At 38.3% G+C, this 20587-nt stretch overlaps 1 protein-coding gene across 2 annotated transcripts in view; it reads left to right on the top strand.

The window, feature by feature from the left end:
* The first annotated feature begins 2723 nt into the window (after positions 1 to 2723).
* osbpl8 (oxysterol binding protein-like 8) overlaps positions 2724 to 20587 on the top strand; it is a 128055-nt gene continuing 110191 nt past the window's right edge. For both annotated transcript variants that reach the window (XM_088003240.1, XM_088003241.1), the window contains exon 1: positions 2724 to 3072. The gene's annotated coding sequence lies outside the window, so the exon portion shown is untranslated. The remainder of the gene's footprint in view (positions 3073 to 20587) is intronic.

Consider the following 20587-nt stretch of genomic DNA (forward strand, 5'->3'; position numbering starts at 1 on the left):
GATGTAGATGTCACACTGGGTTTGTAGAAGCTTAAATAAACCATTGGATGCTAACAGCTAGTTAGACCCTTTCTGTTTTAGCTGTTTTGTTTTAAAATTTGAGGCAACTGAAACGGAAAATGTTAATTTCCCTGTTATGAGACGCTAATAGAGCAACCTGGATGTCATAGAGGAAACAAAGATATCCAGAAACTGCTACTGATGCAACACTACAAAGTGCATTTTTGTTGTTGTTGTTGTTGCAGCTAAGGCTGCACAGTTAATTTCCATTTTGGATTTTAATACAGGCCTCGGGTCTTTCCACATTGCATTTTCTACACATTGCATGTACTAGTTATGTCCATGTTAATGTATGAAGAGAAAATTATCATTTGCTCCACATTTGGTCGTTGGCATTTAGTTACATTGCAACATTTCTGTAATAAAATAAGAAAACACTGTAAATATTTATTCAGTAAGTTCAATAAGTGAGGAGCATTTACTAAGTGGCAGTTCTTGCACGACTCCTTCTGGTTCCCTCCAACCAATCAAAATGCAGGAACGAACTTATTAACGAACTCTATGTTGGAATAAAACACAGTGCCTTTGCATTTTGCATTTATCTCCATCTAGCGGTTGTGTCCTTGAGATGCCGCCTTGGGCCACATAGCTCATGTCGAAAACTGCTGCTACATTTACTACAGAATATACTTCATAAAAAGACACAAGAACAGCATCTGGATCTTTATATTCAGTTTTGGAGTTCTAGCAGTGTCCAACTGATTAAATCTTTAACAAACATGCAACTATACATCCATGAATATGTTCATGGAAAGTGACTTTTCACCCATTTTGATTATTTTTTACAGATATAAAATTGACAATGACATGTCATTCTATAGGTAACAAATTGTACAGGCTAGAGACATATTGGAACACAAATAAACTGATAATCTCGGTCAAACAAAAAAAATTACAAGTCTCATAGAATACCTAGAGATTGTTTTAGCTTCTCTGCGCTCGGAAGCATCTGGGATAGATCGTATTACAGAGGAATCAGTATTTTTTATGCTTTCTGGAAGAAACATGCACTGTGTGCTCTTGATTGTAGCCAATAGGATCATCCAGGCTGCTGGCAACTAATTTAAAAGCTTGGCTCCTGGATGGAATAAAATTTACTGGTTCTTATAATAGATATGGTGAGATATGTGCACAACTTGTGCTGCCTCTATGTTAGAGTGACATGATACACAATCAGAGATATTAAACTTTACAAAAACATACCTGAGAACAAAGATGACCTCTGTACTGCTCTGACATTAGAAACTGGATTTGACCACATGTAGTTTAACTGGGATTGTTTGTTTTGTAAAGTACCTTAACATTGAATAAACTAAATGATTTTAACTTGTTTTCAGTGTGTCATAAAAAATTATAGATGAGTAAAACATTAGGCATATATAGAAAATAGTTTTTAAAAAATCGTGTCATATATTTCGAATGTCAAGGTAAGGGCTGCAGTTTCATATTTCTGCCCCTAGATGGCCACCACGAACAGTTTTAATCAGGGGAAAAGCAATACCTTCAGCAGCCTCGAGATGTCCTCATTTACCAAATTATGAGCAGCACCTCTCCCTTGAAGTGGTTAGGCATATTAAAGATGTCAGATCTTATTTTATTTTATAAGTCAAAGAAAAAAAAACAATAACAAAAAAAAAAAACGATTCCTAAGATTATACCTCGATAATTCATGTTATTTAATTAATCTGAACCTGAATGTACCAAAAATTATTATGCAATAATCGTTTATTTCCCCAAACCTAAAGCACATACACAGCCAAATGTTAATGTGACCCAGTTGTTTTTGTAGCTTTTTTATTTAAATAAATAAATGTTTATTTATTGATTTGGGGTAACATAAGACATATTTATTTAGCGCAAGGCAATTATTATCAGCTGGAAAATAAAAAAAACTGCCTTAACTATGTCCATGCTGAGCGACGTGACAGCGCACATGAACGATCACGTGTGTGGTTTGTTCTGCCAGGGAAATCAGACGATCGCCGAGAACAAGGGAGGGATATTTCGCCTTGCTCTGCTAAATTTCAACATAATGACACACACGGATGGGTGGGTACCCTTCAAAATAAAGTCCGTCTGCCTTATTATTGAAAAGAATACAGCGTTTATAATTTACACAGTTTTACAAGGATTCATACAGCCTTTGAGATAATCAAATACTGGAGAGTCTTCCTGTCGACACCATCACTCACAACTCTTGGATGTGAGTGACACTTGGATGATACAACATTTATTTCCCCTTTGAAATAAAGTATTTTTGAATTGAACGGAATTTGAATTGAATGTAAGAGAGAAAACTAAAGGTTATCAAGTCCTTAACTTTACTGTTTTCTATTAAAAAAACCCAAATGGTTACTGTAACAAAATTGTAATACATTCTTAGACTGACATAATTCAAGCTTATTCAAAACAGGTAGAAAGATTTTATTGTATTTTAAGCAGTTTTTATGTCAAGTACCAGAATTACTTATATAATACAGTATGCAAAAATGATTAATGAAAACGAGCCGGGATTTCGCCGTTTCCAAACATTCCTACACCGCTTTCCAAGGTCAACGTGACACTCACAATATGGCGGTTGTGGTGGCGTATCCTTCCCCTCTTTCGATGTAGTTTTTAATGTGAAATTTTAACCGGAAGTGACGTACCCTTCAACAGCTCTCACGTGTGCCTGCCCCAGCAGTTGACAGAACAATTCAGACTCTGGTTGCTTTCAACGTCTCTAAATTGGTTGAGAAATGGACAGCAAAGAACGGGGGAGGAGTAAAATCGTGAAGTTCAATTTGAACTTTTCCGAACTTTAATATTTAAGCGACGCGTCGACATTGCGCCGAAGGATAGCTCGTAGCAACCTCGCGCCAACCACTGAATGCCAAGAGACATTAATAAACATTAAGCGTCGTCAGCTAACAGTTAGCAGGGAGAAACACGACCCAGAGGACTGCTTTACCGTTTACCTCTTCCCAGCCTGTCACGCAGCCAAAAAGGAGAACCCCAAAGACGGAAGCAGAGGTAAGTGCAATGTAAACAAATGGGCAAAAAAAACTCATTTATCATTATTATTATTATTATTATTTTTATCCCAACTTGGTTGTTAAACGCGACTTCCCTAATTGCTAATTCTCTGTGTGTCTGCGAGGGTGACAGACGGACGCCGCAGTCGAGCAATGCGTATTATTATGTAATAAATCAGGATTAGCGGGTCTGGGGTGAGCTCGTAGCAGCAGGTTCATCTCTATGCGCTTCCCGTTGCTTTTGTCTCCGAGTCTGTCCCACATTGAGTTCAGAGGTGAAGCTAAAACCGCGCTGCAAGGATGGCATGACATGCAGCAAATTGTTTCTGCTTCTGTGCTTCACATCCCTCCCAGTCATCTCATCTTCCCACAGCCTCCTCAGTCCCAGTGTTCCCTTACCACTTTCACCCGGAGTACAAATCTGAGACCGATGGGGGAGACCACTTCCTGTTGGCTACCTGGTATCAGGTGGCAAATTTGCTACCTGATATCAACCTGTGGTGAAACCTAGCCTAAATTTCTTCATGTGCGGTGCGTTACCACGGTATTCCCCTTTAACTGTTCTGCATTTTATCACCTGACAAGCACAAATGTTAATGGGTGAAGTGTGGTGAAGGATTTTTATTTTTAAATTTACTTTATTTTACAGTTATTTTTTTTATTAATCTAGGGCATCTAGATGTGACAGAAATTTAAATTCTGATGATGAAACAAAATAAATAAAGGACAATACTTGGAGAAAGTAGTTCCAAGAGGCTGAAAAAGACTTGAGAAGGGACAATAATCCAAAACCAAATCCAATTTTTAAAAAAATATTTATTTACAAATGAAAGAAAATACACTAAAAATCGGCTTTTATTTCAATCATTCCTTTTGTGATTTCACCCAAATTTAAAGTAAAAAAAAAAAATTAAATTGTAAAACACGATGGTAAACAAGATGGTCTTTTGTGGGAAAAAATAATCCAGATTATCCTCAAAACCAGAAAATTTGATTTATTAATATAATCAGTTTATCACCCTGCCATAAACTATAATGAAATAATTTAGATCAAAAGATCTTCGTGGCCTAGTCAAAGTCCAGACAAATTTGATATTCAAACACACACTGCCCAATCAGAATTATTCTGAGCTAATTTGCTGAAAATGAATCAAATCTATCAACGTAAAGATTTTCTTTGTGGGGGAAAAAAAAAAAGTGACGGTAATTTAGATAAGAAGTTTCCACTGTTTTGCCCAGGCCCGACTCTTGTCTTTTGTCAAACATTTCCATATTTCCATTCGCTGCTTGTTTGCGCACGTAAAACCGAAACGGGTCATCCCAGACTGAACTTCTGTTTGTTGGCAGGGAGCAACAGAAGGGCACAAGAGCTCCCGGCCCATTTGCAAGTTAAATGGAGTTTCCGCTCAGCCCTGGCGTCAGACCCATGGCGCCGCCCCGCTGCCGCACGCTTAGCTTCGAATTTGAATAGAGTCTGTGTTTTGGAACAGCAGAGAAGCTGATGTTGGAAGAAAACATTTTCTCTGTGGGTTGTGTGTGTGTGTGTGTTTAAAAATAGGCTAACCAGAGAGGAAAGATGGAACTCTGTGTTGACAGCGGATGTGCTCACTTCCTCTAAGTGTTTGGTCTTTTGAGATCAGATGATGTCAAGCCATGAAGGAAATGTGTTTTTTAGGAGTCTGGTTGCCATGGAAAATAGGTCTTCAGTGGAGTATTTACCTCTGGATGTGAACTTGCGTAACCGGAGCTTATTAATTATGCCGAGTGCACGGCTTGCCGTATGGAAAGAGGCTGGAATGAATAGATGATGTTTTGCAGAAATTTCACATAAGTAATTCTTTGCTAATTCTATGTGTAAGACGAGTTCCTTAATAAGGATTTTAGGGCATTTTTTACTCTTTAAGACACTCCAGAGGTGGTCTAGATCATGTCAGTGCATCAAAGTCTGCTATAAGATAAAGACTAAATCAATTAGTCACACAATAAATTAAAACAAACTCAATTTCCATTTGCGTAATTTTTCTCTTTTCTCTCTCTCTCTGTACCAAAAACTGGACGACAAAAGTTTTAAGTCTGGTACATTTATCTCAGCTTTTTTTGTTTTTTTTGTTTACCGAGACTTCATGATTCATTTCATTTGTTGCTTATTGGATATTTAAAATGCTGTTGAGTTGCAGTGTTACATTTTGAATAGAATGTAAAGTTTCTTGATCTTTGAGAATGTATTCTTGCATCATTATTATGGTAATCCATTATATTACCTGAAAATGGTCTCAAGACAACAGTATAATTTATTGCAATAACTTCTAGGAGAATTTATCAGCAAAATTTGTTATTGTAACAGGCTTCGGTTGTCATGCTTGTATAACTAATATCTTGCAATATTTATTTATTAATAAGACCTGTTTTTTGCTGAGCTGCAGGCCTTATGTGTGACTTTTGTGGACCTTTTACATGCACATTAATATTCAGGTATGATCCCGATTCAGAGCTTACTCAAAATGACATGCAGTCATGCGATACAAGTGTTTGCTGATTACCTTAGCCAGAAGGTCACATTCAGAGTTGGTAATAATTGAATTAGGCTGAGTGAAGTATCTCCCATCTTAGTGTCCCGCCGTGGAGGGCGAAAGTTATTGTAAAGCATAAAGCAAAAATAAATCTGTTTTGGTTTAAAAAAAAATGCAACAGTTTGGGGAGACATTATGTGTAACAGATTTACACATTTTTATTTTAAGATTTTTTTTTGGCTCTAGTGGCCTTTATTTGATAGGAAAGTGGGTAATGAGAGAGGGGGAAGAAATGCAGCAAAGGTCGGGAATCGAACCTGCGACAGCCACGTCAAGGACTAAAGCCTCCATATGTGGGTTGTGCTTAACCCCTGCGCCACCACAGCACACCCACAGACTTACTAAATTAAATTACAATACCTTGCATGGAGCTCATGGAAAATAGGATCTCTGGATGCCATTACTGTTTTGTAGAACGTAATAATTATCACTGTAGAACGTAATAATCCGTTGCATTTGGTTGGCTGCCAAAAAGTGGCATGAACTGTTATCACATCAGATATAGATATGGAGGCGCTTAAGTGATAAGGAAATGGAAGAATGAGATAGGTGGGCCTCAGGTGCAAATCTCTGCCTTGTTCAACAACTACTGCTGTTGATGTATCAACCCACATTTACTACTGTACCATTGTAATATTTCTCCCAATATTTGGATAAAAATTTACATTTTTGCTCAAGGTTGATCTCTTGACAGTTGAGAAATTAAATTGCTGTCCCTTTTTGACAGCAATCACGATCAAACCAGAATCACTAACTGTGTTTCCATTACAAATGTGCGCAAAACTTTGTCGACAATCCGCTAATGTCGAAAAGACACAATTTGCAATTGTGACGTTTTCATTAAATCAGAAATGCAATTAAAATCGCACACGAATCAGCTTGCGAAATACACCAATTTTGATACAGCGAAAAAACCATCACAACCGAACGAATATAAAAATGTGAGGTTTTTTTTTTCCCTGTAATTGGCATGTCACCATGAAGCAAATTTAATTTCATATTTCCAGTATGTGCAAATATATGGTCAAGGGAAACGCAGGTATATGATTAGTAATAATTTCCTGGATGTAAGACTGGGTGATACGGCTTTGAAATAAAATCTCTTATCGTTTTTTTTATTTATTTTTTTGTCTTTAAAAAAATTACAAGTGACAGAAAATATCTAAAAAAAACAGGCTTTTATTTCAGTAATTTTTTTGTAAGTTGACCTGAATTCAAAGTTGGGAAGATAAGCAGAACCTGAAAAACAAGCTCACCAAACAAGCTAGTTCTTCCTGGGTGAGCTAGCTAGCTAGCTAACTGGAGGATTGTTTTTATTGGAGACATAAAACTCCTGCGATACAGTAGATTATGAATGTGTCGTTGTAGATAAATTCTAGGTTAATTATGCTAGGTAGAGAGATATAGTGTTATTTTAAATATTTGTCCTAATTTTCACACCTGATTCAAATACAAAGAAGCCTTTTCAGGATTTACTGAGGGGATAATTCAGCCATGTGACGCCAGCACAATCCAACGAGGGAACAATCAGGGAAACGTTTTTGTCCTCAATCTTATATTTATGTTAAAAATATCTCCATTGTCGAAGAAGAAAACAATCCCTCCACAACAGACCTCGTCTCTTCTGTCTCCATAGCATTTTGCGTGGATCGTAACTAAATCTTTGAGCTTATGAGGTTATCGAAATGCCAAGGCTGATGCGGCGGTCGAGGATAATCTCTCCTGCTGGGACGCTCAAGCCGCTGGCTGTGTTTGGCTGATTGGATCCATTTGTTCTGGCAAATGCCAGATGTGCTCGAAGAGTTGTTGCCTCGCGCTTCACGCCAACGTTGATTTCCCAGACAGCAGTACCCAAACCAGAACACAGTTCAGCCTGTCTTTCCCCCAGTGACCACCTTTATTAGCCTCCTCGCGCCCCGACCCCCTCCAGAAGGTTAGCAAAGCCGTACTGATTTAAACAGCTGCTTAAATTCCAATAAAACCAACCTTTCATCCCAGCTTCTCTTTGCTTTCACCAGTTCTCATATGTCCAAGGACACTGAACAAACAGAGCGTTAATTAGCTCGGTTTCTAACGTATACAGTCTCACAGGGTGAAGGTGGAGGGGGTTTTGTTGGGCTGTGGGCACCTCAAGGCCTGTTTGTCGTGTCCCAGCACATTACCTGGACTGTCCGTTCTCATTAGACTCGCAAAACATTTCCGTGGCTAAATTCTACAGTCTTCTTTATCTTCGCTTTTGGGCACCAATCGGCACCAAAGAAAAAAATGAATGATGCTCCAGGATTGGCAGCTTTGTGTTAAGTAGCATTGGATCAAGATATTTCAGCTTCACAAGCTGTGTTTATTTATTTATTCATTTATTTATATTTTTGAAAAAAACAAAGAAACGCAAAAATAAGTGAATTTTCTACAAATAATTTGGAGTTCCATTCTACAAATCCAAAATCTGCAAATATGTGAATCTGAGAGTGGGTCAGGGTCGGCTGTATTAATCCTTTCTTTCAAATCTACCCAGACTGGGGCTTCAAATTAGTCTCATCTGAGTACAAAGCTCTGGTTAAGTCTTAGCTGAGTTTAATTTACTTCATATCACAATTCTTAAAACTAAGCATAGTGGCAAGACCCCTTGTCCACTCTAAGGCAAAGTATAATGTAAAAATTATTTTAATTTTTTTTAATGTAGCATAATGCTTTTGTAAGAAAAGATAGGCTTATCTGACTGCTTTGTACACGTCTTCACCATGGGAGGCCAACAGATTTGTTTGATTTATGTCAGTAGCATTTCCTGCTTCCGTCTTTTCTGTTTTAAGAAGCATGTTTATGTATTTCTGTTTCCTTGTTACATTCCTCTGACCCCTCTTTCACATTCCCATTCACTTAGAGCTTCACTATGCAAATGAGGGAGGCCTTCTTTCAGAACCTATGATGGAGTTAATGTAAAACATTGCAACAGAGACTGCATTAGCCACTGCTGCACAAATTACTTCTTTGTTTGTTGTTCTAGCTTTATTAAAAAAAAAAAAACAAAAAAAAAAACAACGCTGTGTTTTACAGATTATGAGATCGTGAGAACGGAAGTGGTTCCAGTGAAAACGAGAAATTACATTTTCATGATTAGTTTTTCTTTATAGTGCTTATTTGTGAAGGGTTTGTGCATTGTGACTTAAAAAAATCATCTGTTGAGGGACTTTAACAGCTTCTCTTATTTGCATAATGAAAAGGAAATGCACGCGGGGTCGTGAGAAAGAGTCGGAGGAACGTGGAAAAGAACCACAGGAATAAACATGGCTGAGTAAAGAAAGACGAGGGGAAATTAGAAGAAGGAAATGCAATACTTTGTTTCATTAGAAAAGAATTAGTGGTCTGTTTAGGGAAATGGAGAAAAAAAAATACAGGTAACTTTAAGTAGATTGAGCTTTTATCGAGCTTTTTTAGTCATGCTGCACATGAAGTCTCAGTCACCAAGCAACACTACCAGTAAAAGAAAGATTTTTAAAAATGTCAGTAGAATTTACCGGTCTCTTAATGTACCCACAGAGTTGGTTAGAAACACTCATTTATGTAAAAAAAAAAAAAAAATCAACACACAGTCCACACAAACTCAGTTTCATTAGCAAGGAGCCAGCACAGGGCATTTATTGTGGCATCACGGATGGAGTGATGCGCTGCTGCCAGACAGCATCCGGCAGTCAGTCACAACACTGACTGGATGCCAATAAACAGAGGCATTAGATGGCATTAGCAGACCCTTGCTGACTTAGAAAAAGGTCGTATTCATGGGTTTTCATGTCTTGCAAGGGGTCATTAAGTTGTGGGGTGACGGTATGCCCTCGCATGTCCACTAGTTCCCCCTAGAGAATGCAGAGAAGTGTGCTGATGACCAGAATAGGACAATTATCTGCATGATTGCCGCCAATCCTTGACCAACCAATGTTGAATTCAAAATCGGATCCCTGCCTACAGTCACACGAGCTGCGTTTTCCATTACAAACGTGCACAAACCTTTGTCAGTATCCTGATAATGTCAAAAAAAACAACAACACAATTTTGCAACTGCTGTGTTTACATTAAATGAGACACGCAATTAAAATCAACTGAATAAAATGTGAAAAGTCATTCAAAAACAGGCCACGCCATCATCCTCCTACTACTTCATGTCGTCGTCTTCTTCTTTGTGGTTTGTACCTGTAGCAACATTTAGTTGTTGATCATGGACCCAGTTACAGAGTGAAGAGGACTCGAGCAGCCATTTTCACTGTCACATAGGCATTTGAATTGAAAGTACACGACGGCACAGAGACATCAGGACATGTCTATTCGTGAGGCTGTGAGCATACCTAAAGTTATTGCGGTAAATTTGCTTTTGTTGAACTTTCCACCTCTCTGTCTGTCATTCAATGTGTTGGATTTGTGAATGTTGGCAGACTTAAGGGCAGGGTCTACATTCTTTAGGGAAGACTGCTTTGTCTTAGTTAACTATATATTTGTTTTATGTGGGAGAAAATCCTTAGATGATATGAGATACAACAACATTTAATTTCCTTTTGGAATAATAAAGTATTGTTGAATTAAATTTAGTCTGACAGCTTTTCAGATATTTTTGAATGCCGTGATAATATCTTATTAGCTTTTTAAGAGAGGGATGAGAATCAACTAGAATTTGTTGTCAAATTGTAAATGGCTATTCATCATAATTGGCCATAAAATTCTAATTGATGCATTTCTAGTTTCTCACATCATAACAATGTGATGTCTGGAACCACCACATCCCAGTGCAGCCACCTGGCTTCATGTTAACCCAACACATTCGATATGTGTCTGGTGACTGATTTGATGAACCAGATGCTCTGGTAACTGCCTGTTGAGGATGTGCTGACTGACCCTAAATTGGATCATTTCAAACCCATCTCTGCATATATTTTAAATTACATCCTAATCAAACCTTTGTGTATTGGTACGTAAAATTTGTGCCTAACCGCCAATCCTTGATGGTTTTGTTCCGTAATACACTGCTGCTCCTAACTCAGATAACTTCTTCAATATTATCAGATCAATCCAAAGGGTGGAGGCCCGTTCATTGCTGAAAAGCTTGAAGGCTAAAGCTCTGACTCACTTAGAAATGCAACAGAATGGCAGATTATCTCCCGATTTATCATAAAACTTTCAAACAAGAACAGTTTTTGCAGACGATATTTAATAAGTTGATGATGTACCGTACCAGCATCTGCTGCGAGTTCTGAGACCTGTTTGATTAAATGTTTTAGAAAACTCTCTCAACTCTGGTGTATAGTTCAGGCTAGACATGTTGCTCCTGTGTGTGTAGTCTCTAGATAAAAAAAAGAGAAACTAATTTCTGCCTCTCAGAAGTATCCGGAACTACATTCGGAAAATCTAAGGCTGAAGAATGAAGAAGTGAAAAGCTTCTTAACAGTTATTTCTACAAGTTAAATTATTATGGCAGTGAGTCAGAGCCCAGCCTCACCTCTCACAATGAAATCCTGTTTTGCAACATAGCTGTAGCACTGCTGCTAGTGCTACAAAACCACACTTTCACTCTATAGCTGTCTAAACTTAGTACATATCAGGTGAAATAATCAGTAGAGAGTTTATTTGAAATAAGAAGTTGCAAGTGTTTATTTGGATGTGTTATGGGAGTGTTTTTGTTTGTTCTGAATTGAAATTGTGGGAAAACAAGCGACCCACCCAACTAAAGTTTCTGTGGGAAACACAGGCAGGTGCGCCAGCCTGGAATGACCACACCCTACCTTCATACATGTCAGACATTACACAAGACTGTTTCCAAAAGGCAAATAAAACCCAACAGGGGCGATTAAAAGCTGGACAGATGGTGCCGTTTGAAATGGATCATAGCAATCCTCTGGAGGAGGTATCTGATTTAGTTTCACTGAATCTAATGGCAGCAGTATCTTATTGTGTTATTCATATATATGTTAGCACAAGTGCTTTTGTCTATAAAATCAGAGCTAGCTACTGTATTCAATCTTGGACACAGTAGTGCATGATTGTGAAGTGGAAGGAAAATGGCACATCATTTGAAACGGATTTCATAAATCAGAATCTGAAAAGTGTTTTGGGGACAGCTTTGAGGGGAACAAATGTCCTTTGTTCCCCTAAATGTCCTTAGACTGACCGTTTCACTTTGGATAATTGCTCTCTCTCATTCATAGATTCTTAATTGGATTGAGGTTTGGACTTGGATTGAGCCATTCAAACACTTTGATCTAAACCAGTGCATCTCCAGCCGTATCTTTAGTGTTGTCCTCAGCGTTGCAGCATGGATGCCATCACACTTTGTTCCCATGACTCTTACGTTGACTTGTAGCAAACAGCCTTCTTTCAGTAATGGCTTTCATCTTGGTAGGTTTTAGGTTTTGCGTCACGAGTCCCGATACAGTTTCAGTTCACAGTTGACTCATTGATATATATATTTTTTGAACCTCAGGAACTCTAGGTTCTGTTGGTGTTCTGCTGTGTTGCGTCTTAGTTGTCTCAGTCAGGCACCAGAGCGCTGTGCACAGCTGCAGCTCCTTTAGGATTGCACAATGCCTTGCTTCTGAAGAGTCTATTTGATACTGTGGGATAGCAAAGTGTTGTTTTGCTGAGCTCTTGTTCTGACACAGTTTGTGGTGTTTAGCAAGAGTTCATTTTGCAAGATGCTACCACGCGGTATCACAATGACTAAAGCCAGTGTGTGCTCAGCTTCTCCTCTGTCTGGTTGAACTCATCCCTTTGTTGATTGGAGGATTTGGAAATTGTAAATCAACCATAGTCACACAGTGAAGTGGATTTTCCCAGAAAATGTCCAAATATATGATTTTAACAGTACTGCGCAAATGTATTAGTTGATTTTGTAGAACAGTCATTTAAAAAGGTTGTGAAATAACTCAGAGTTTAACTCCGTATCTGACGGTGTACCGCAAGGATCTATTTTGGTTCTCATCTTATTTGACATCTTTGGACATGTTGTTGAAGGCAGCAGAAGAGATGAACTTTCACATGTAGTGACTCAAGATTGACATACAAATACACACACTTTTCAACTTTTTATTTTGTAATTTTAAAGCCAAATTACATAATTTTACCTGTACTTCAGAATTGTTCAGCATGTTGTGTTGATCTATTTCAAACTCCCATTGTAATATAAAGGGCTTCTGGTTGGAAAAAAGCTAAATTTAAGAACATGTTTTGAGGCATTGCACTCGAAAACAGGTAAGATAAACATTTAAAGACTTTGACAAAACCAAACATTTACCACCAGGTTTACTACAGTAGTTTGCCATTTTTCCAACACTGGTGAGTAGAGGTGTGCCGATCGATCGGTCACTGATCATAATCGGGCCGATTTTCGTGAAAAAGTGCATGATCGGTGATCGGCAATCATTGGGTCTTGTTGCCGATACCGATCATCTCATTTCGCAGCCTGCCTGTGCAGCTGGTCTCCTCTTTCCTTCACACTGCACAAACGTGCAGCAACAAATCCAAAGCGATGTGGAACTATAACGCACTGAGTGAAATGGGGAAGTTTGCGTGTTGCGGCGGAAAATTGAAGCAGTCAAAATGCATCAACACAACGAAGCTAATACGACATAAAAACAATGCCATACTTGACGGAGGTTGGCTACATCGAGGCTCACTGCAGTAAAAAAGACATACGGAGGATCAGACAGCAAGTAAAGCAGCGCACAGCTACAAACACTCACCCGGATTAGCATGACGGTCAGAAAGCTAAACAAATAACCTGGAAAATTATTTAAGTCTTCGAGCTGCGATGTCAGATGCTGGTTCTGCTCTCGCTGTTGAACCGCTGCTACGCTACAGGTAGTAATATCTGACAGAAGGAGCTTCGCTTCTGCTCCACCTGGTAGTGACTCTCACACCGAACCTGCTTAAAGCTGCAGCATTTAACCTAAAAAAAATAAATTTTACATACGTATTAAAACTTTCGCTGTCCTAACATGAGACAGATAATCTCTAAAAAAAAAATCGATCTCCTCCCTGATCTGCATAATTACTCCGCTCAGTCAGAAACAGCCAATCAGAGCTAGCAGTAATCAGCTAGCCGCCATGCTAACAGGAAGTTTTCATTCAGTAACTCTGGATTGTTTATTGTAATGGATCCTGTTTTCACCTTTGAATGTTAAGTTTTATACTTGAGCTTCTTGGCAATGTTGAGAGGTTTTATTTTGGTTCTTTGCATTATTTAGCCTCTTCAGAGCCTTCATATGTTATCAGTCTGTTAAAGATAGTATTATCAATAGCAGTATAATTTGCACAATGCCTGTCTTGTTTAGTTTTCTTCTTGAAAAAAGTTATTAAAAACAAGTTTTTGTCTAAATTAAGGTGAATTCATGGTTCCTTTTTCCACATAATGTAACCGGTAGTGTTTATGATAAAAAAAATAAAAAATAAAAATAATTATGTGATCGGTATCGGTGATCGGTATCGGTGTATCGGCCCTCATGGGTGATCGGTATCGGTATCGGCAGGAAAAGACTTGATCGGCACATCCCTACTGGTGAGGCATGTACTGAACTTTTAGTCCCTTAGGCTACATTTGCTTCATCTCCACACCCGGCTGACTCACTTCTCCTTTCAGTCATTACTAAAAGAAGCATCAAAGGAAATGTATGTCTTAATAAATACAGTTACACTACAATTAAACTGTTGCGAAAGAATAGTTTAGATCAGGGGTGTCAAACTCAATTTCACCGAGGGCCACTTCAGCATATTGGCCACCCTCAACGGGCCACATTGACGGTACAAATCAGGAGTGCATCCCTGCTAAAACACACCCCAGACAAAAGGTTGACTTCCCTCATTCAGTTCTGTAGAGGCTTATAATGAGTCAATGGTCCAGGTGTGTTAGAGAAGAAATGCATCTGGAAAACTAGACTTGGGCACCCCTAGCACAAATGTATAAAAGTACAATGTTAAAAATAAATTAAACACCACCTCATATTGTTAAATAACTGATTTTATGTATCGAAGTTTTAAATATTACATTTGAGTTTCCATGGATGTAAAATTACTGCTCAGTTTAAAAATTACAATATTTAAATCAGTGTTTAAAGGTGAGCAAACAAATAAAAACAAGTCACATGGGCAGACATTATAGACTTTATGCAAAGATTTAGTCTCAGAGGCAACTGAAATCAATTAATTAAAAAAAAATCCTTTCTGAATATCATCTCATGGTCTCTGAACTAAATGCTTCTTTCTGACCGGGAGCTGACAGCATATTGAAGAGTTATGGACCGGACGCTTTGGAGCGTCTGGTTAGGAAGCGCATTACAAACCTTTGGTTGAAATGGCGCGTTAAATTCAAGTCTCCATTACAGACCAGAGAAAACTAAAGAGAATGCAATGTTGTGTTAATCCATTTGAGGAGCCGGCAGTTTATCTTGAGGAAATAGATGACGATGCAAAAGTTAATTAGACTGTAACTTGCACAGTCTGCTGCTCAACCACTATGGACGTGGCTACGCCGCTGCGAAGAATTAGAAACCGCTGGGAGTAACTCATCCAGCGGATTTAACAAATGGAGCCTTCTTGGTGCACGTTACCCAGGAGAGCGGCGTTCTGCGGGAGCTGCAGACGAAACATCTGTCCGTTTCGGAGAAGCGAAACCCGCACACCGGACCGCACAGGGTAAAACACTCACAGAGTTCAGTTGATCTGTTTGGATCAGACAGATCCAACTGACTGATGAATTAGTGCAGATTTTTCTGGAGATGGGGACCAGGAGGAGGTGCGTTCAGACCCCAGCGGGTGAAGTAATGCTAATTTAAGTGAAGTTGCTTAATTTAATTTATTAAAAGTTATTGGGGTGGTTTTTGTCACTACGAGAAAAATGTAGGTACATTTATCTGCTTAATTTGTGATGGGATCTAGATTCACGGTGAATATTAACTAAACCCATAAAGCTGATGTTAATATGATTGTAATTTCACGGATACAAATAGTACATGGCCGATTTTTTTAAATGTTGTCGGTCAAGATAACGGCTAACAAAAAAAGTCTATCGCGACCTGCCGCCCTGACACCAACTCTCACACATCTTCATTCACAGTCTTACTTGTAGATCGAATTTTCTTTTCTTGGACGTTTTGATGTTAGCTTGTGGATGTCTCAGTTTTATTCTCTGGGAAAATCAATAAGCAGCTTAAGGTGACTCTGCTGCTCTCTTGTGGCGAGAAGCCGTAATGTTGGCTGGTAACAATCGGAATCCATTATGGGAGATGTAGTTTGTAGTCAATTCGTGCTCAAAACCTATTTTAAGTCAATCATCTCCATGTGGCCCGCTGGCCTTGAGTTTGACACATGTGGTTTAGATGGTATAATAGAGTATGAGGGTGGAAAATCTGCCATAATAATGCAACAAAAAAAAACAACAACTCATGCAATCATATCAGAATACTTCTATTTTTAATTCCTGTAGATATACCCCAGCTAATTTTCTGCTCTCCAATATGTAATTATTAATCTTAGATTTCTATACTTAAAGGGGAGACGCTTGAGGCTCCTTAGGACCATGTAATTTTTTTGAGATAATCCAAAGAGAGATTATGAAAGAGGTTCACACAGATTTACATGATTATCTTTCTTTCCTTCAAGAAGGCTTAATCAAATAGTTTATAGAAGCTTATAGAAGTTTATAGAAATATGTTTTTTCTAGTTATATTTGCAAGAGTTTTTTCGGCTGAACTGCTATCTTAGTCAAAATTACATTTTGAAAAGAAACATCCTGAAATTATTATTATTTTGTTTTTTCAAATCCATTTGATACTAGTTTAAAGCTTGGAAACCACACAGCATAAATTCTAGTCTATGTTGTGCAGTGCATTTGTAATATTTGTCTAATTAGAAGGTTTTTATGTGTTTTTCATCTTTTAAGCCTGACACTGCTGTGTTTAGCGTGCCTTCCAGTGTCCAATTCACTGTGTGCAATTTTAGCCATAGACGTGTTTTGTCTGGTTGACTGGTCACATGCCTGAGTGTCCTTTAAAAGGGAAACCTGGTATCCTGGTATCATAATTTACCCTAATGGATCAGCTTAGCAGACGTAGTAAGCAAACAGCGTCTACTGTTCACATTTAATATGGTGACCCGGTAAGTGGAGGCAAAGCAAGTTTATTTGTGCCTCAGCCTTCATACACAATTATTTAAATTGCTTCACAGAAAAATAAAGGAACTGGGTTTAAGAGACAAATATTAAAATAATAATATTTTTCCATCACAAAATATAATACATAAAAAAAAGAATATCTAAAATCCGATCAAAATAAATTGATCTGTGACCTTTTATAGGGAAGCTGTGGGAAACAGCAATGTTTTCAACCCTGATTTAAAGGAGGCAACCGTTTCTGCACATTTCAGGTTTAGGTGATTTACTCCAAGAGCTGAAAAGCATAGAAACTTAATTATTTTTTATTCCTTTGCTAAGCTTGGGTTATTTGAACCTGATGGTTCTAGACGGTTTAAGGCTGCAACTAAGGATTGTTTTAGTAACCAATTATTCTATCACTAATCATTAAATGAATAAGTAACATCATTCCTTTTATAAATAAGAAAGACATATTTTGGCTAAAATGCAATAATACACCACTCCTTTAGTGAATTTAAACCGGGTGACGCTAAAACTAAGCCACAGTAGGTGTTTTGGATGAAACATGTCTACAGACAAAAGTGCTTTTATTAAAAAACAACAACAAAAAAACAAATTTTTTAAGTGAAGACAGATTTTTATGAAAAAAAAAAATTCAGTTGAAGGCAGAACTATAGACAGTTTTGACTTATTTATTTTTCTAAGTATGTCGTTTTTTCAGTAAATTAATTTTTTTTCTGAGTCTGTATGCTCCAGTTAACAATTAATCGACAATTATTTTAATAATTGATTAATCGAGATTGATTGTTTCAGCTGTAAGATGGTCCAAGGCCCAAGATCGTGTTCTTCTGACTTTTCAAACCCCACCTGACCACTCTTATCAGTCCGCATGTGGGATTTTCAACAAGACGCAGCAACACTTTAGCTATGCCTGTTGCTTTAATAAGAGGTGCAGCGGAGGCTTTACATGTGGGACACACACACACACACACACACACACACACACACACACACACACACACACACATACACGTACTCAGAGAGGGAGCTTTGCCTGCTGCTGCTCCTCCGCTGACACCGGCAGCCTTGCAGCAATAGCCTACATATCAGAGGAGGAGGGTGAAAAACATGATGTCATCTCGAGGTTCCTCTTCTTCCTCTGTTCGTCCGTCTCCGGACATAATGGTGCTTTATGCGGTCCGAGCTTCGTAAGGTAGGTCTCTCCCCCGCAGCCCTCTCCCCTGTTGTTCTCTTCCACACGTGCTAGCTGCGCCGAACAGCCTCTGTTTTTATGTGCTTTGCTTTCTCATTAGAATTCCCTGTGTCTGCCTCGCATTGGCTCTCCGGTAGGTGATATCACAATGTGTCTGTAACAGAACAAGAGATTGTCAAGCAGGGAAGTCGCATCCTGCCATGGGATAGATGCTCTGTATGTCTCTGAATGGTGTGTGTTTGAGGGGCCGTCGTCCCGCTCTGCTTTAAGGTCATTCTCAGGTTACAGATATATGACTGGTGACCTTTGTGTCTGTACAACTCCTTCCGACGTCCTCAAATCCATCACAGGTTATCTTGGAAAGACTGCATAGTTGAGCTCAAATCCGTAGCCTAGTATCTCCCCCTATTTTTTCTTCTTCCTGTTTTGCAAAAGGTATGGCAACACAAACACACATCTTGTATTCCACTGGAGCTGCATGCGTCATCCACATTTTCATTTAGCAGCGCTGTAGTTGAGCTGTCGCCTTGTTTGCTCTGTGATGTTCCTTTCGCTCTCTGTTCTGCGTGTTATCAGCCAACAGTCTTCAAATCTGAAGGACAGCCATTCTTTCTCTCATCACAGGAATGAACAGTGTGAGGTGTCCTTGACGTCCTGTGAGCCCAGCGCTCTCCACCTGATCAGCATTTGCGTCCACAGATATCTGAATCACATGATTTTTAAAACATTTTCAATGTGCAGGCTCATACTTGTAGTCTTATGTGGATGTCTAACAATAAATAATATGAGCTTCACATTAGGGCTGCACAATAAATCAGTTACAATAAACACATGATCAACATCAATAGATGATACATCTGTTACAATATTCATAGAATATTCACTGAACACCGATCCAGCATTTTGGGAGATGTAGGCAGAGGAAAGGGTTTCTGTTCTCAACCTCTCTTAGTGAGCTAAGCGAGGTGGGTGGTATCAACCAACTCGCTCTTTGGTTACCTAGCAACGATCTGTTGAGTAACTTGCACAGCAGCAGTTTAAGATTTCGCCACAGTGTCTCATGGTGAAAACTGTGAAGAAAACGGGGAAGGTCACACCACCACTTTGGCATTATTTGAGATATATCCTTCAAGCAAAAAAACAAAACAAACAAAACGAATCAATAATTATCGATATTGACTGATATGAAACGCTTATATCTTATCTTCACAAGTTTTTCCAATCACATCGTCCAGCCAGACTTCACCCACAAAAAAAAGAAAATCTGGATGTCATCAATTATTCCTTAATTGTAAAAAAGGATCTTGGTAATGAACCTTATGTCGTTGGAGAGCCTAAGTTTAATTCTTTTGTGTCATTTATTAGAGTAGATAAGTTTTTTAGAAATAACATTGGCAAATGCAAAGAATTTTTACAATTTATTGAACAACCTGACACCTCATCCTCCAGCGTGGTCACTCACTGCTCTGGGAAGGCCTATTACGTTGTTGGATTCTGGTCCCTATGATTACATCTTGATGCTCAATTCGTTAATTTTTGCTGAAGTCTGTTTTTTTTTCATGTTCAAACTATTAATTTCATTATCTTTTGAAATGAGCTCAATAATTTAAATTCTGATGATATTTTTGAATTGCGATTTTGTTCAGAGAGACTGCATAATCCATATTCAGCATGGTTTCAGTAGTGTGTGGTTTTTATTTCCTTTTTATTCATTGGCTTTGATTGTCTTGTTTTATTTTGGACGTAAAAAATGTCTTTCAGTCCATTGTGGAGTATTCCTTACAAAATCAGTTGTAGTTTATAGGTCTTTGAGAGAACGAAGTTGCATTATTATACCATGATCGATGTAATTTTTTTGTCAATGAAGATTTAAAGAATCTAGTCGTCACTAGGCCTTCTGCCACATAAAGATCTTATTAAAACATGCTCTGTTAGTGTAGCAATAGCAAAGACTGGCTTGGTAAATGTATTTTTTGAATTATGGTACAAAGCTTTTCTAAATTAGATTCAACCTTTTAAGCCAGCGGTATGCATTGTTTTAATATTGTATCCCTCAAATTAATCCCCATTTCTCTCTGTTTTGGTTTCCTTTATGCAGAGTCAGAGTTTGTTCATTTAAAACCCCACTTGGGAATAAAAAGAAAACCTTATTCTTGTGGATATTCTTGAATCCTCTTTGCACTTGAAAGTCAGTCGTCTGTCCCTCAGGCTCGGTTGATTAATATTCCACTCTCTCTGACCTACATGGTTTAATTTTTCTTTAAAGATGTCTTTCCCCTGAGTACATCATCAAACTGGGACACCCAGAAGATTACATTGGACCAGCTCTCCTTCTTCTAATCTTTGTCTTTTTATTACGGGACATTCATTGAAGCATTTACTCCTCAATTCTGGCAAGATGAAATTTGTCATAAAGATACATATTTGCAACCATAAAAAGCAAAACGTTCAGGTTGATAAAACCGTAATGTTTGTTAAAGTCTAGGCCTCTACGACTTTGGATTGATGTGTATGTTATTTTGATATGTAGAAGGGATACTTGGATGAAGTTTCGTCCCATGGGAAATACTTTGGATCGAAATTGATTGCCACACCTTGGATCTTG

This window comes from Poecilia mexicana, unplaced genomic scaffold, assembly GCF_051168715.1.
Source record: "Poecilia mexicana isolate PSO_F unplaced genomic scaffold, ASM5116871v1 scaffold_23, whole genome shotgun sequence".
In the NCBI taxonomy this organism is placed as follows: domain Eukaryota; kingdom Metazoa; phylum Chordata; class Actinopteri; order Cyprinodontiformes; family Poeciliidae; genus Poecilia; species Poecilia mexicana.